At 43.7% G+C, this 12236-nt stretch overlaps 1 pseudogene; it reads right to left on the bottom strand.

Moving 5' to 3' along the window:
* Window positions 1-5454: 5454 nt before the first annotated feature.
* On the bottom strand, window positions 5455-8882 carry LOC120052051 (annotated as a pseudogene).
* Between the last annotated feature and the right edge of the window lie 3354 nt (window positions 8883-12236).

Raw genomic sequence — 12236 nt, 5'->3', positions numbered from 1 at the left:
CAAAAGGTGGCAGTGTAGTTCTTTCCAAAGCACCATCAACACTAACAGTGAGCAGACAGTAAAATACAATGTTTTATCAAATAGAATGTTCAAATATGCAATATATTGTCTCGTATATATTGCATATTTTAACATTCTATTTTATTACAAATATTGTGCTAGATCAGGATTTTACTTTTGATGATATTCTATGATTGTAAATGGTGTGCAATTAATTCTGTCTATAGCTAGGTTTCCATTGAATTGGCGACAGATTTTCATGCAAATATTTTAAAATCCGCATAAACCTTACCGTGAAATGCTTACTTACAAGCCCTTAATAACTAACAATGCCGTTCAAGAAATAGAGTTAAATAAATATTTACTAAATAAATTAAAGTAAAAAAATCGAATCAATCAAAAAGTAACAAGAAATATACATAACAATAACAAGGCTATATACAGGGGGTACCGGTACAGAGTCAATGTGTGGGGGTACAGGTTAGTTGAGGTCATTTGTAAAGTGACTATGCATAGATAATAAACAGCGAGTAGCAGCAGTGTAAAAACACTGGTGTCGTATGGTCAGATGCCATACCAGACGGTGATGCAACCGGTCAGGATGCTCTCGGTGGTGCAGCTGTAGAACTTTTTGTGGATCTGGGGACCCATGCCAAATCTTTTCAGTCTCTTGAGGGAGAAAATGTGTTGTCGAGCCCTCTTCACGACTATCTTGGTGTGTTTGGACCATGATAGTTTGTTGGTGATGTGGACACCAAGGAACTTGAAACTCTCGACCCGCTCCACTTCAGTCCTGTTGATGTTAATGGGAGCCTGTTCGGCCCTCCTTTTCCTATAGTCCACAATCAGCTCATTTGTCTTGCTCACATTGAGAGAGAGATTGTTGTTCTGGCACCACACTGCCAGGTCTCTGACCTCCCTATAGGCTGTCTCATCGTTGTCGGTGATCAGGCCTACCACTGTTTAGTCGTCAGCAAACTTAATGATGGTGTTGGAGTCGTGCTTGGCCACGCAGTCGTGGATGAACAGGGAGTACAGGAGGGGACTAAGCACGCACCCCTGAGGGGCCCCAGTGTTGAGGATCAGCGTAGCAGATGTGTTGTTGCCTACCCTCACCACCTGGGGGCGGCCCGTCAGGAAGTCCAGGACCCAGTTGCAGAGGGAGGTGTTTAGTCCCAGTGTTCTTAGCTTAGTGATGAGCTTTGTGGACACTATGGTGTTGAACGCTGAGCTGTAGTCAATGAACAGCATTCTCACATAGATGTTCCTTTTGTCTAGGTGGGAAAGGGCAGTGTGGAGTGCGATTGAGTTTGCGTCATCTGTTGATCTGTTGGGGCGGTATGCGAATTGGAGTGGGTCTAGGGTTTCTGGCATGATGGTTTTGTGCAACGGGGGCGGTAGTGCTATGGGGCGGTAATCTTTTAGGCAGGTTACCTTTGCTTTTTTGGGCACAGGGACTATGGTGGTATGTTTGAAACATGCAAGTATTACAGACTCGGCCAGGGAGAGGTTTAAAACGTCAGTGAAGACATTTGCAAGTTGGTCCGCACATGCTTTGAGTACACGTCCTGGTAATCCGTCTGGCCCCTTCTGCTTTGTGAATGTTCGCATCGGCTATGGAGAGCGTGATCACACAGTCGTCCGGAAAACAGCTGGTGCTCTCATGCATTCTTCAGTGTTGCTTGCCTGGAAGCGAGCAGAAAAGGCATTTAGCTTGTCTGGTTGGCTTGCGTCACTGGGCAGCTCTCGTCTGAGTTTCCCTTTGTAGTCCGTAATAGTTTTCAAGCCCTGCTACATCCGACGAGCGTCAGAGCCAGTGTAGTAGGATTCAATCTTAGCCCTGTATTGCCTGTTTGATAGTTTGTCTAAGGGCATAGTGGGATTTCTTATAAGCGTCCGGGTTTCCCACTCCTTGTGGATGTTGCCTGTAATCCATGGCTGCTGGAAGGGAAATGTACGTACGGTCACTGTGGGGACGGCGTAGTCGATGCACTTATTGATGAAGTCGGTGACTGAGGTGGTATACTCCTCAATGCCATTGGATGAATCCCAGAACATATTCCAATCTGTGCTAGCAAAACAGTCCTCTAGCGTAGCATCCGCGTCATCTGACCACTTCCATACTGAGCGAGTCACTGGTATTTCCTGCTTTAGTTTTTGCTTGTAAGCAGGAATCTGGAGGATAGAATTATGGTCAGATTTGCCAAATAGAGGGCGAGGGAGAGCATTGTATGCGTCTCTGTGTGTGGAGTAAAGGTGGTCTAGAGTTTTTTTCCCTCTCGTTGCACATGTGACATGCTTGTAGAAATTAGGTAAAACTGATTTAGGTTTGCCTGCATTAAAGTCCCCGGCCACTAGGACCGCCGCTTCTGAATGAGTATTTTCTTGTTTGCTTATGGTCTTATACAGCTCTTTGAGTGCGGTCTTAGTGCCAGCATCGGTTTGTGGTGGTAAATAGACGGCTACGAAAAATATAGATGAGAACTCTCTTGGTAGATCGTGTCGTTTATGGCTTATCATGAGGTATTCTACCTAAGGCGAGCAATACCGCGATACTTACTTCTTTAATATTAGACATTGCGCACCAGACGTTATTGACAAATAGACACACACCCCCGCCCCTCGTCTTACCAGACGTAGCTGCTCTGTCCTGCCGAAACACGGAGAAACCAGCCAGCTCTATATTATACGTGTCGTCGTTCTGCCAAATCTCGGTGAAACAGAAGATATTGCTTTTTTTAATGTCCCATTGGTAGGATAGTCTTAATCGTAGATTGTCCGGTTTGTTTTTGTTGATAAAACAAGTTTACTGGAGAACTGAGACGAAGTAGAGACTCTGGACAGGGTGGATAAGGTTTAATTAAAAGCAATATATTCAGAGGTAAAGATATCTGAAATAGCGTGCACGGACCCTTTCATCAAGCTCAAATGGAACTATCCGAAAGAAGCCCAGATAACAGAGTGCATAGACATTTTATACAAAGATAGAAAGTAGGTTGAGTCTGGAAGTTCTTGTCCTCTGGTTGGTTCTGGACAGGTTGTTGTCTTCTCAGATTGGTCCTGATGAGCTGGGCGTCATCCTTCTGAGTCTTATAGCAAAAGTTCTTTGTTATCAAATGTTCAGCTAAGCAGGAGATTTTGTGTGTGCGTAGTCAGCCCTCTGTCCTTGGTTATGTGTGTGTGTCTCATTATTTCGTGAAATGCGGACCCAAGCACTCTTTTGATCAAAGCCTTTCCTTATCAGTGTTTATGAAAGGTTTACGTCAGCCCTCTGTCCTTGGGTGTGTGTGTGTCTGTCTCTGTATCTGTTTATAAGTGTGTGAGAAACCCTGCTTAGAAAGAAGTTAGTTATAACAATGTAATAGCAATATGCTTGTGTTATTTTAAATGGTATTTATTACATTTTCCAATGATTGCACATTGGCCAATAATACAGAGGGTAGTGGTGGTTTACTCACTCGGAGCAGCAACGAGAACTGCCCCTCCCTACCTTCAGGCTATGCTCAAATCCTACATCCCAACCCGAGCACTCTGTTCCGCCACCTCTGGTCTCTTGGCCCTTGCACCCCTACGGCAGGGCAGCATCCACTCAGCCCAGTCAAAGCTCTTCTCTGTCCTGGCACCCCAATGGTGGAACAAGCTTCCCCCTAAAATTAAGACAGCGCAGTCCCTGCGCATTTTCCGAAAACGTCTGAAACCCTGAAGAGTATCTTAAATAACTCAAAAAAAGATTGTGGAAATCACTCTGTAATTTCCTGGTTGCTAAAATTCTACACTGTTCACTCGATTTCAGTTTGTGAGAAAACAAGCACTGAATAGTGTAGGGAATCATTATACCATCTAAGTTGTTGTGAAATATCTTTTCAATAACAAAAAATATTGGTTTTATCAACTGGTGGACCCATAGCTGCGGGAAGTACAGTAGGGATGCTGAGGGTCCTGCAACACCCCCTGAAAAATCTGAATTTAAAAAGTAGTGCACTGGGACTTTAATAGTCCTGTATTAGCAGACCGATATAGCCATCTGCAGTGCAGGCAAAAGCTCCCCCAGATTGACAACAGATGCCACTCCAGCCGGAGAAATCAATAGACGAATATCACAGCCAATCACAACACTGGCGGGTAAGTAATAATGTGAAACACTGTCATTCCACTATTACCGCCAGATATAATATGGACATTTTCTGAAATTGCAATGCAAAAATTCTACAAAAATCCAATGCACCTTTAAATAGCAAATGTACCTACTCTGGTTTTTGCACCTGCACTCTAGCCAACAGCACAGAGGTAGGCTGTTGCATTATTATGGATAAGAGCAAAAATATTTGTATTTGTCAAAAGGCAGTCAAGCATTGCTCATTGTGTCACCAGAATAAGACCCTCGATATTTATTGGAAAGTAGCAGAAAGCTCATCACCTTCACTTTCACCACCCTGTGAAGTTCATCATCATTTATTTCATCCGTAGCCTAATAAACTGCATAGTTTCCAGAGTTGTAGTGGGAGGGCCACACCATATCATCGCGTGACTCCAAGTTTACTTCGATATGATGGTTATTATATCAATGTTTGCGTATAGAGTCGTTTCCATTTCTCACAAAATCAATTTTACCAACACAAAAAGATCCCGCCATGTAGAACGAACAAATTATCTGTCTGCATTCATTAAATTGTACTAAAACTTCCTGTTTCCATCACAGCTGTAGTGATTTTTGTTCATATGCAATGACTTTACTAGCATAAAACTGTAGATGGAAACATGGTTAGTGACTGCAAAAAAACAAGAATCTACTACTATTACAGAAACACAGAAGTAGTTCCACTATGTGTTTTTAATCAAATTGTATTGGTAACATACACATATTTAGCAGATGTTATTGCGGGTGTAGCGAAATGCTTGTGCTGCGAAGTTGCTTAGGAGCTAGAAGCAGAGCTGCCATGTCAGTGTGCCATCCTGTTCTGTGTATTTAGCAGGTTCAAGGCATTGTTCTCATATCAGTACTTCCACATGTCACAGACCACAGTTTCGATAAATATATCACAGGTAATAGAGAAGAGGAAGACCCTTATTTCCATGTCGACTTCTGTAACAACAGTCTGATGCCAAGCACTGGCAGCAGACGCTAGGGAACACATTCACAGCATACAAATCATCACGTTATACTGTACAAGCATTGTCAGTTATACAGACCTCACAGTCAGAAAAGGCCATGGAGACCAGTACACTCACCCTCCGAACTCTGGAGTCACCATCTCCTCCTTCAGGCCAGTGCACATTCAGCTTACAGTATGCCCGAGGCCATGGCAGCAGTTGTAAGACCACAGACAAAGGACAGAAATGACAACCTATTATCTGTGTAGATAAGTAGTGCACTACAGTATGGGGAATAGGGTGTCATTTTGAGATTTTCATTTGAAATCAGTGCATTATACACAAACGTGTTTCTCTTCCACCTTAGTGTGTGTTGATGAGTTGGTTGTAGACGGGCTCCAGGATCTGAGAGTAGGTCTGGTCTTTGGGTGCGTGGCCGCTCAGAGAGCCCTGGGGGAAAGAGAGGGAGAGCGAAACCAAACAAATGAGGAGGAAATTTCTGAGGGACAATTCCTAACTGGAGATAACATGCATGACTCGAACTTCACGCAAATGTATCGATGTCAATGAGAGATGTGAGATAATTTGGATATCATGCGCAGATCACAAGTTAGCATCCGGCTCTAAGTGATTAACATGGTGTGGAATCTATGCTACTTGTGTTACATAGCAGTTTCCTGTTGTAAATGGCTTATGTTTCACAGACCTTGATTTTGTCCATCATGGTGGTATCAGGACACCAGAACTGATGGAACTGTACCAGGTCAGGAGCTGCCCTGTAGAAGTCCACCAGCAGCATCTGTGGAACAATAATTGAATACAGTAAGAAGAACACAGTTACAAAATGGCCAATGGTCTACCATTTGAATGAATTTGCATAGGTATGGTTACTATGATGATAACTAAGTTTACAGACAGTACCATCTCATTCAGGATGTCACTGGTCAGGAAGTTATATTGTACATAGGTCACCACCACCACCAAAGGGATGCCATGGTCATTGGGCCTTTGCTGTGGATGGTAGAATAGTGATAAGTTGGTGTTATAGATGTTAACCTGACAGACCTCGCATGAACAGATTCTGGCAGATCTGAAAGGTCATTGATTGTTTTTCACACAAACATCTGTATCATACTATGGAATTGGTGTGTGTTGATCCATGTCCTGATATTATCAGTGTTACTAGGGCTTACCTCTTCCTCAACAGCAAAGGCCGAATCTCTATCTGCGACAGGGAAATGCTCTTAAACTGCAAGCAAAAGGGCACAACAACAGAGGTCATACATGTTGAAGATCATTACTGTAATGCCAGAGCCTGGGGAATGCAATGTCATATTTCTGACATTGCTCACTGTCTCTGCTTTTAAAGGAAATACTCACGTTGTGTGTTAGTGTCCTATCGTCCTCCGAGGTAGCCCACCACCTCACTGGTGGTCAGGTGACAGTGGAAATCCTGAGGACACACGATCATACATCTGTCATTTTCCCCCAATACAACAGACTCAAACTGTAGTTTTACATTTCTTATCTTACTACCACTGTATGACTTACCATGAGAAGCATCACGTTGCTGCATACAGCACATTGAAAGGCTGGAATCTCTTGATGGCTGAGAAAGCTGATAACCCCACCAACGTGTGTGGAGCCCTGTCGATATACAGTATGTGTTTAAGTGTTGATGCTTACTTATATGCATTATTGAGACAGGCTGGGATGAACACAATTATACCTTGCAGCATTCCTGGTACCCAGAGTGCAGTATCTGATGGGGATTATCTCTCTGTCTCCTCTCCTGGGCACAAGGCTGATATCTGTTAGAGGGACCCATTAGATACATCTTTCTCATATCACTCTCCAGTGTATTTGTGTATGGACATGTATTATGATAATCTGTTACAGGTGCATTACCAGGTAGTATATAGACAGCACTCCGTCCCCAGGCTCCACCAGGCTGTCCTTCAGCAGCACTCTCAGGGTAATGCCTCTCCTCCTCAGCAGGGAACCACAACATAGTTTAAATTACATAATGCCTTTTCTCCAGATTCTTGGTGGATTGAATGTCTCACCATGCAGCTCAGGTTTGTTCTTCCTGTTCTTGTCACCTGTCGGCAATGCCGTCTTTCCCTCTTCCTCATCTCCCATCTCGTCATCTTCTACCTCGCTCACTAAGCTCTGACATCACAGGAAGAGGGAGTGTTTGAGATACCAGTATTCTACAGCACTTCTCTCCCTCCAAATCTCCCTCTTCCAGCATCCCTTCCTTTTGATGCCTCTTTTCCTGTAGAGCTTTGTTTCCGTATCAACAAACCTCCCTCTTTTTCTCCTCCTCACCATGTCTGTGCTGGGCTGGTACTTGTGCAGCCAGCTGGTCTTGTACTGCACTCGTTTCTTGCCCCTGTAGCGCACTGAGGCCCACCCACAGCCCGACTTCTTAGCAGGGTTGACCAGGCGCTTGCAGTGTGTGGCCCAGGCACTGGGAGAGTTGAAGGTCTGCCCCGTCTCCACCCAGCAGATCTTCCCATCATTAAACAGGTCACCTAAAAACGTTTTACCCTAAGGAGGGATGCAACTTTAGGCTGGTGCTGGTGACATTATGCAGTGAGGTCCATACAGAAGTGGTTTGTCGAGAACGGTGTGAAAGAACTTGACTGGCCTGCACAGAGCCCTGCCTCAACCCCATCGAACACCTTTGGGATGAATTGGAACACCGACAGCGAGCCAGGCCTAATCGCCCAACGTCAGTGCCTGACCTCACGAATGATCATGTGGCTGAATGGAAGCAAGTCCACACAGCAATGTTCCAATATTTAGTGGAAAGCCTTCCCAGAAGAGTGGAGGCTGTTATAGCCGCAAAAGGGGACCAACTCCATATTAACACCCATGATTTTCGAATGAAAAGTTTGATGAGCATGTATCCACATACTTTTGGCCATATAGTGTATTTGTGTATGGACATGTATTATGATAATCTGTTACAGGTGTATTACCAGGTAGTATATGGACAGCACTCCATCCCCAGGCTCTACCAGGCTGTCCTTCAGCAGCACTCTCAGGGTGATGCCTCTCCTCCTCAGCAGGGAGCTCCTCAGGTCTGACTACGCTCCTCCTCTTCCTCCCCTCCCTCCTCCATGACCTGTGGAGACAAGGGTGGCTCAGAGTCTGTGAACACAGACACACACACATATTTTATGCATGATGCATTTGTAAGCCATTCAATAGAAAGGTGATCTCTTAGAGAGACGAACCACTCTCATTACGTCATGAAAACATGTCCAAATTAAAACATACGGTGCCATGACCTTGACATTAAATGAGGAACCAAAGATTGCCATTCATCCACAAAAAGAAGTCCAACAAATGACTCCCTCTGAATTTGTTATAGCAGTCATGACATCTTTGAGATCAAGAAGTCACCCAGTGACCCACATAAATCACTGTCACCGTTGAAATGTAATAATCTGTTGGACGTTACATTTAAAGTTGTTTGACATAGCTAATTTGTTGTCACTTTTGATAATTTGTGATAGCCCTAATTAATGTTGTGGCCTTTGTGAGACAGCGTCTGTTTATATGGTTAGTAAGAAAAAAGAAACGCAGAAGACATTCCATATAGGGATAAAATAGTAGCCTACTGATTTGATCTAATTGTATTAATTACCACTATTACATTTAAATATGGATGCGCGTTGTTTATTCTTGGCCATTGGTTATTCATCCGCAACTCGAGGCCTGCTCCTCGAGATGAATTTCACTCAACATTTTAATTAAAATCATGTATCATTCTCACCCATTTCTCTGAAAGCGTTTGAGAGCCGCTAGAGGTTTTCTTTTCACCCACTTTTGATCAATGCTCAGAAGGGTTCAATAAACACACTTCGCCACACTGGCTGGCAAGCTATTATGCAATTATGCAAAAACATAACATGAAAGCCTCTGCAGTGTAGTGTCCTTGTGGTGTTTTAATGTCAATTTCTCCTTTTTCTTTCTCCCTCACTCCCGTCCTTGTCACTCTCCCCGTAAACTAAAGCGATGTTTCTTTGATCATATAGGTTATATCTCATCGTAAACTATTTGCTGTTCAGTCGCTATCAGACACAGTTTCTTATAGTCAAAACATATATTTATCTATCCATTAGTAATTACATAGTATTGAATCAGATATCAATTCCTGCTTCCGGAAAGATAGTGTCGCTCGGTGCTTTGAGATAGCCGCTATGTGGCCGGTGTGCCCATTCGATTTTGCTTCTAGCAAAAATAAAATAATAATAACATTTAATTTCTGGCATTTATAAACACGTCACTCAACTAGATAAAGAGACAGCTACAATCAAATGTATGGATATTCAAACCTCCTCCCTAGCCCTCACTTTTCCTATATTTATCCCCCACTAGAGAATCTCCTCTTCCAGTCCCACGCATCTCCTCGCCTCTTTCCTCCTCACGATGTTCCTTCAGCTCTAAAAGGAGAAAATTAACCAAACAAATCAGGTGGAGGGCAGCAAAACCACCTACAAGTAAACCCTCACTGTGACAATAGGCCTAGGCTACTTATTGGCACCATACATTCGGTTTGGGCCTATTACATTTCCAAACTCGCACTCCACACTGCCCTTTCCCACCTGGACAAAAGGAACACCTATGTGAGAATGCTGTTCATTGACTACAGCTCAGCGTTCAACACCATAGTGCCCACAAAGCTCATCAATAAGCTAAGGACCCTGGGACTAAACACCTCCCTCTGCAACTGGATCCTGGACTTCCTTACAGGTCGCTCCCACATCTGCCACACTGATCCTCAACAGAGGCCCCTCAGGGGTGTACTCCCTGTTCACCCACGACTGCATAGCCAAGCACGACTCCATCATGTCACGGCTCCTCCTCTGCATTGCAGGGGCGGTTCCTCCTGCAGGCAGAGGAGGGTCGTTAGTGATTGGAGCCACCTGGGCTCAGGGTATAAAAAACTGCTTCACTAATCGCTTCTCTCTCTCTCTCTGCTCCTCCAGGTATGATCCTGGATCATATGATCCTGATCATCATTATGTTTGCTGACGACTAAACAGTGGTAGGCCTAATCACCAACAACGATGAGACAGCCTATAGGGAGGAGATCAGAGACCTGGCAGTGTGGTGCCAGGACAACAACCTCTCCCTCAACATGAGTAAGACAAAGGAGATGATAGTGGACTACAGGAAAAGGTGGGCCGAACAGGCCCCCATTAACATCAACAGTGCTGTAGTGGAGTGGGTCGAGAGTTTCAAGTTCCTTGGTGTCCACATCACCAAAAAACTATCATGGTCCAAACACACCAAGACAGTCGTGAAGAGGGCACGACAACACCTTTTCCCCCTCAGGAGACTGAACATATTTGGCATAGGTCCCCAGATCCTCCAAAATCTCTACAGCTGCACCATCGAGAGCATCCTGACTTGTTGCATCACTGCCTGGTATGGAGACTGCTTGGCATCCTACCATAAGGCGCTACAGAGTGTAGTGCGTACGGCCCAGTACATCACTGGGGACAAGCTTCGTGCCATCCAGGACCTCTATACTAGGTAGTGTCAGAGGAAGGCCCAAAAAATTGTCAAATACTACAGCCACCCTAGTCATAGACTGTTCTCTCTGCTACCGCACGGCAAGTGGTACTGGAGCGCCAAGTCTAGATCCAAAAGGCTCCTTAACAGCTTTTACCCCCAAGCCATAAGACTGCTGAACAATTAAACAAATGGACACCAGGACTATTTACATTGACCCCCCCCCCCCCCCCCCCTCACCTAAATGTACAAATTACCTCGACTAACCTGTACCCCTGCACATTGACTCCGTACAGGCACCCCCTGTCACGCCCTGGCCTTAGTATTCTTTGTTTTCGTAATTATTTTAGTTAGGTCAGGGTGTGACATGGGGAATGTATGTGGTTTTTGTAGTGTCTAGGGTGGTTGTAAGGTTTAGGGGGTTTATTAGAGTAGTTGGGTTTATGTTTAGTATAGTAGTCTAGCTGTGTCTATGGTTGAGTGTAGGTATCTAGGAAAGTCTATGGTTGCCTGAATTGGGTCTCAATTAGAGACAGCTGGTTATTGTTGTCTCTGATTGGGAGCCATATTTAAGGCAACCATAGGCTTTAGCTGTTTGTGGGGAATTGTCTATGTCGAAGTGTTTTGTGTCAGCACTTATTTTTGTATAGCTTCTCGGTCGTCTGTTTTGTTGGTTTGTTTTGTTGTTTCCTTCTTGAAATAAAAAGAAGATGTACTTTCCACGCGCTGCGCCTTGGTCCTCTCTCAGTCCCTTTGACGATCGTGACACCCCCTGTATATAGCCTCCTTATTGTTATTTTATTGTGTTACTTATTTTTTTTAAATTACTTTAGTTTATTTAGTAAATATTTTCTTAACTCTATTTCTTGAAATGCATTGTTGATTAAGGGCTTGTAAGTAAGCATTATACTACAAAAATCTCTGAAACTGGAAACACTTATCTCCCTCACTAGCTTTAAGCACCAGCGGTCAGAGCAGCTCACAGATTACTGCACCTGTACATAGCCAATCTATAATTTAGCCCAAACAACTACCTCTTCCCCTACTGTATTTATTTATTTTGCTCCTTTGCACCCCATTATTTATATTTCTACTTTGCACATTCTTCTACTGCAAATCTACCATTCCAGTGTTTTACTTGCTATATTGTATTTACTTCGCCACCATGGCCTTTTTTTGCCTTTACCTTCTTTATCTCACCTCATTTGCTCACATTGTATATAGACTTATTTATCTACTGTATTATTGACTGTATGTTTGTTTTACTCCATGTGTTTTACTCTGTGTTGTTGTATGTGTCGAACTGCTTTGCTTTATCTTGGCCAGGTCGCAATTGTAAATGAGAACTTGTTCTCAACTTGCCTACCTGGTTAAATAAAATAAAGGTGAAATAAATAAATAAACATTTCGCGGTTGTATTCGGCGCATGTGACAAATAAAATTTGATTTGAATTCCAACCCTTTGACTGGGTGTAGAAAGTGGGAATACCCTGCATTGATGGCTTTTTTTGTTACGGTAGTTCCCGCACTCACAGAAACGTTTTGTTAAAATGTCAGAGCGCCTCCTTAACTGGGAAATGGGTATGGCCCAATGTGTGAAATAGACCAAGGAG

This window comes from Salvelinus namaycush, chromosome 8 (genome assembly GCF_016432855.1).
Source record: "Salvelinus namaycush isolate Seneca chromosome 8, SaNama_1.0, whole genome shotgun sequence".
NCBI lineage: Eukaryota > Metazoa > Chordata > Actinopteri > Salmoniformes > Salmonidae > Salvelinus > Salvelinus namaycush.
Note: the sequence above shows the minus strand (reverse complement) of the source record. Positions and strands in the feature narration are given on the sequence as shown.